The sequence below is a fragment of the Perca flavescens genome, chromosome 17 (genome assembly GCF_004354835.1).
Source record: "Perca flavescens isolate YP-PL-M2 chromosome 17, PFLA_1.0, whole genome shotgun sequence".
Lineage (NCBI taxonomy): Eukaryota > Metazoa > Chordata > Actinopteri > Perciformes > Percidae > Perca > Perca flavescens.
In genome coordinates, this window is record NC_041347.1 from 27068796 (window position 1) to 27074795 (window position 6000).

The 6000-nt window shown below is 40.3% G+C and overlaps 1 protein-coding gene across 5 annotated transcripts in view; it reads right to left on the reverse strand.

Moving 5' to 3' along the window:
* Positions 1 to 878, reverse strand: part of ehbp1 (EH domain binding protein 1) — a 162239-nt gene extending 161361 nt beyond the window's left edge. For all 5 annotated transcript variants that reach the window (XM_028603153.1, XM_028603155.1, XM_028603154.1 and 2 more), the window contains exon 1: positions 470 to 878. The gene's annotated coding sequence lies outside the window, so the exon portion shown is untranslated. The remainder of the gene's footprint in view (positions 1 to 469) is intronic.
* Positions 879 to 6000: the final 5122 nt, after the last annotated feature.

The window sequence follows — 6000 nt, forward strand, 5'->3', positions numbered from 1 at the left end:
TTTGTCCGTGCAAAAGCTTTGTTACCGTCGGTTGTAGCACCATAGATGTTAAAACAACCCGGTTTATCTGCATCGCTAACATAACACTTTGTTCATGTGTAAGAATGTGTTTAGGACTCCAGCACCACCACTTCTGCTGCCAGCACAGCGCGCCGGGGGTTATTTACTGGTGTGGCAAGCTAACTTGGGATGTTTGACAATACAAAATATGGATGTGTGTATTGAAACATCAACCGAGAAGCAATGACATTACATTAAAATAAGTCGTGTTAACCATTCAGTCTGAAAAAAACTGCTCCGAGACACGCCACCCAAAACTGAGATTCAAATAAACATTTTATAAACATGGAATATTTTGAGGAATGTCTCTGAATCCAGGGAATAGTCTGAGCCTAACCAGAAGGATGCAGCTGCTATGCTAACGAGTTAACATGTGAAACTAGGTTAACTGTTCCTGTATGACACTCACCTTACTGTGATATTCAACGCATTGTCCGTTATGTGGCTTTATCAGCAGTGTTAAGAGATGGCAAACTGTCTACAACAAACTAACAACCGAGCGAGTGTAGCACGCTTGCGAGCTAATGATCGCCTTCTTTGCAGCAGTACCGAGACCAGCCATACATACTGCTAGCCAGCCTGCTGCTAGCGACGAGGACTAGCCATCACAACACGGCACTAGCGGAAACCGTTGCTTGCCAGTTGACACATTTGCTCCACAGGTAAGCGCAAGCTCCAGGACTCAGGACTTGAGTCAGAGCCGACATTTATTTCAGCTTGTCCCCAAAAACAAAGTTAAACAAAAGTATTCAGACCCCCAGGCAGGAATTCCCACAGCAAAGTAGTTCAACTGTTACTGATAGTTTGACCGATCTGTTCCTCTGGAGTGCGTAAAGTTAGACAACATTTTTAAAAGATTTCCGTTCGGGGCATTTCAAATTAAATCGCTACTGAATAGAGGAGCTAAACATCCGTACGTGTTATTTCATAACGAATGTATAGTAAGCCAAATTACATTTGTTTGTTTCCTATTTTAACAATACTGACTCGAAACATAATGTCCTTTTCGTCTAACAGAAATACATGTATTTTATTTTGAAAGCTAATCTCTATACTTCCGTTCCTGTTCTATGTTTATCTAACCAGCTTGACCCAGCTTCGCCTCTCCATCATTTCGCCTGCCGCCTGGGTGACTGAAGGCTGGGAAAGACGCCCCCGGGCATAAACCATTGGTGGAATTTTTTTGTGTGCCATTTACAGATTGTTTACTGATTCATGAGGCATTTCTAGGTTGTTCGTATCACAATGGTCAAATTCAACATCCTTCACCCTAACATTTAATCCTTATCTGTGTGTGAATGTAGAGATAAAAATGCTTTCTGGCTCTGGCCTTTCCTTGGAATGATTGTTGCTGTCCTAAAGACTCATTCAGAGATGGATTAAAAGATCTATTGGTTGTGTATGAAATCCCCAAAGCAAAAATGTTAAAGCTAAATAGCCAATTAGCCTATACAAAAATAACTGACATTTATATTCTTATTTAAATGAAACAGCAGCCTAACTGGCAAAATCATTTCAAAGCTTTGGAATCAAGACAATACATACCAGGGCCGGGACACTATAGTATCAAAGCTCACCCCCTCAGGTTAGTGCTAATGAGGATGAGACTTCCACTTCCTGGTCCTGTCACATTAATAAGTGAGTGTTAACCTTGTACTCCTGCATGCCGGGGGTCTTTTCACATGTTAAGAGGAAATAAAACACCTACCATCCATCAGAAATCAATACCCCCCTCCTCCACACACACACACACACACACACACACACACACACACACACACACACACACACAAGACACACCTCTACACATCCTCCACACTCCCTGGTTGTAACCACTGGCTTGTAAATGCAAACTGTAGCAGGGGAAGCAGCACTGCTCAGGGAAAGATTAATTTAATCTAAAAAAAGATATGGCTGTAATAACAGGAAATTGATATTGTATCCTTTTATATGGCACTCAGGGATATAAGCTGCAAGAGAGATGGTGGCTTTATTATGTTTTTTTCTTCTTTTTGTTGGAAGGGGCTGGATGGAGACAGATCCAGCAGAATATAAAATAACAAAGTGCCAGTGTTTCACTTTTGATAGTTACAAACATGCACCCAGGAGCCATATTTGCTCTTTTAGTGAACCCATACTTTTCACTTCAATATATCTGATCCTGAAAAAATCTGGAACAATCAAAAATCTGCTTTGTTTACTCTAATGTCAAATAACATGTACTTTTAATGTTTATTCAAAGTTAATGAAACACTATAAGGATTTTCACAGAAATGACTGGTCACCTTCAGACATTTGCTTATAAAACACTAATATTTCTGATTATAACATCTTCAATTTCACAAAATTGGAAATATATGCACCTCTAAATCAGGTTTCAGAAAAGTATCTTGCCAAAATTTATCATAGATAAATAGTATATCGGGTGTTTTGGGATCAAACACGTCTCTCTTACCATCAAAACACAAAGAAGTATTTCAGATCAGCTTTCATTCAGTTGTGTTTTTGTAAACTGAGAACAATTTTGGGTTTAGGGTCATTGCCGATTTGACAGCAGGGGGCCTGCTGATCCTGCTGCTCTGTGTCGCCTGTTTACATTTTACTCTGAGAGAAGACAGGGAGCCTCCCTCCATGTATCAAGGAATGCTTTGATGTGACAAATGACCCGGTGCTAAATGACGCTTTGTGTGTCTGCCTGCCCACACGTCAGCAGAGGCTTCATTTTATACATGACACAGGAGGAGGACGGGCCTGCTGATGTGTGTCTGTGTGAAAGAAAGACTATATTATGGAATGACAGTGAGAGAAGAGTGGCAAAGGTCAAGTGGAGTCCTGTATGCCAACTCCATACACCTTTTTTGTTTTCTGAAATCAAATAAATGATAATTAGCAACCCCTGTTACCAAATGATTATTTTTATTTCCCATTTTTATGTTGCTTCAATTGCCTAATTATTTTTGGGGAAAACAGAGAAAGATAATATTCATTATCTCACAGCAAAAACAATGTCATCCCTTAATCACCATAACAACTTTAATGCTTCACCAGGGAATCGTTTCATGTGCAAATAGATTATTCTCAGCCTAAAACACAAAGTGGGGCTGCAATAGAGAAAAACATCATACCCCTCCTCCCCCCAACTGAGATTTGCCCTATTTGGCCTCAATACATTCTGTTTCCAATACTGTCACTTCTCCAGCCAGACAAAATGATGAATCCAAACATACAGACTGACATACAGTCAGCAGTGAGTGAACACTCTGTCCGGAGAATGCCAAACATGATTAATGATTACCTGATTTATTGGAGTTAAAAGCAGGTCGTCCCTGCTGCTCATGCAGTCACTGGGTAACATTTTGACTCTTGATGTGTGTGTTTGTTTTGTCTGATTCTACAAATGATTTCATGAGAGCCACTGCCCCTGCTATCTCAAATGCTTTTTACTACCCAAATACTATGAAGCACATTGCAGCTTTATTTTTGCACTGATGGGATTTATCAGTAGTAGCAGAGTGGTTCTTAATGTGGGCTTTATATTAATTGTGCTAACAGTGATATTGTCTCTACCTGACTGCGCAAGGACAATGAAAGCTTCACACCTAACTTCTCTCTGTGAAGAGCCAACAAAAACACGTCCTCCAGGATCTAAGCCACCTCTTCAGGCGCAGGCGTTTGGTGTTAGACCACTTGAAAAGACCTGTTAACAAAGCAGAGTCCTTTAGATATAAGCCAAGTGAGTCTGAACCACTTCAGTGAAGCACAGATAGCCAAAAGTATAACTGACATAATTGTGGGATGAACAGAAAAACAAGACATGAGGCCTTTTAACTTCACCACTATCAGTTGGGATCAACAAACTCTTTAAAGCTGGGGTAGGCAGTTTAAAGAATTGATCCTGTTGTGTTTTCTGTGTATCCAAAGCATGATATATCTTATTCCTCTTGCACTGGGTCACATGCTCCTTCTATAGGATGAACATGGGCACTGTAATTAGAGCACCAAACGTGTATTAATCCACAGCTGAAAATAGTCCCCAACACATACACTTTTAAATCCTGTTCAAGTTTGGTTTGCTAAAAACTAAAGTGCCCATGCAGCTGTTTTCAGAAATGATTCAGCTTTAAAAAAAAAAGTTGGGATACAGTTTGGAAATCAGAAAGTATTGCGAGACAGATTAACTAATTATCTAATCTTTGGGAATTGCTGGCAATAACAAACATTTAATATAACTCCAGCTTTATCCTTTAACACCCAGAAAATGGTCTGCTATTTGGAATTATGATGAGTAAGGGATGCTCCAGAAAGCTAGAACAATCATGACTGTAACTGATTGTATTTTCATGAGGCAGTTTGGGTCATCATGTCATATTTTCCTCCTTCCACAGATTCCTATTTGTCCTTGTGTGCTTGTGCATTGTGTTAAAATGTGAGTGCAATGCTCGCAGTGCCAGATAAGCATCTTCCTCTTTGATCTGCACCATCTTGACTCATGGCAGAGATCGGCGGCTCGCTGCAGTTACAGGAAGCCTCTCTGTTTCCCAGTGGATTTACAGATGGATGAAGGGCGTGGCCATTTCCTCTTGGAACGCTGCCATAAAAGCCACAACTGGGTTTGATATGGATTTGATTTATATGTGATTTGGTTTCATATTTCACTATGCAAATTGAGTCGCAACAGTTATTTCCTCCCTCCTCCATCACCTGTGTGCCAGGTTGGCCTTTTATGATCCGTAGCACATCCATATTTCTTTCCCTTTTGTAGTTATTAATAAAGTTTGTTGATCTCAACTGCAACGTCATAAAACACAAGTCACACTTTCACCCAGAAATGCATGTTTGTGTCCCGGGAATACTACTTAAGGGGTTTTTAATCCAAACCCAGATCTTTTGTCATTCGTAGTCATTTTGGTGCCTAAACTTAACTTTTGTCAGCTAGACTCAACTGCAACGGCCCCTGAAAGGGCTGTCACCTCATGTCACGGTGATCGGTACCCTGCTCACGTTGACCTTTTCTCGGCTGTTTTCTTGGTTGGTTTAATATTTTGTCATTTTGGACTTTTTGTTGGACAAAACAAGACATTTGAAAATGTACTGTATGGGCTTTAGGATATTGTGCTGGACATCTTTCACTGTAGACCAAACTATTAATTGATTAATTGAGAAAACATTTGCAGGTTAATCGATGATGAAAAGAACCATTAGTTGCAACTTCAATTCCAGTTTAGCGTTAGTCTGATGAAGAGAAATTGTTCTCTGAACATCAGCTAGGTGTAATCATCAAAACTTTGTGGTATTAGTTTTTCAGGACCAAAGCACATGGGGTTCTTTCCAGAGGAGCCTGTTAACACAAAAAACATTCATAAATGCAGAAATCCATCAAAGACAAGACAGACAGAGCTCCATCAACAACAGCCCAGAATGCAATGCAGCCACAAGTTACATTTAAGTAAGGGACACAGGCATAGACAGTATATAATGGACCAATAGACCCCATTGCTCTGGACGGAGACCAGTGAAGGCTATTAGAAGCACTTTTCCGGTGATGGCCAGCTTTACTGCGCAGCCTCCAACTGAGAGAATGTGACGTGAGCAACGGGTCTGAAAGTTGTAAGTCTTCTGGTAGTTGTGCCAAGAGAAATCTCAATCATTCCCAATCTTACAGATACGGAGACTGTAGGTGTATGTAAGGAGATAACATGGGCACAGGCTAATTATTGATCACTAACATGCTAGTTAACATTAGTAATTAAACCTAAACATCTCATGTAAGTCGAAACTGCCTGCGAGTTTCTCCTGTACTATACGGTAATTCCTCTACTATGCGACAGTAAGTCGTGTGGTTATGACACAATCGTTAGCCTATTTTTACAAAAACGTCTGCTACGGGGCCATAACGTGAGGTACAAGGTAATGGAGCCTTTTATACATTGTCGTTTTTCT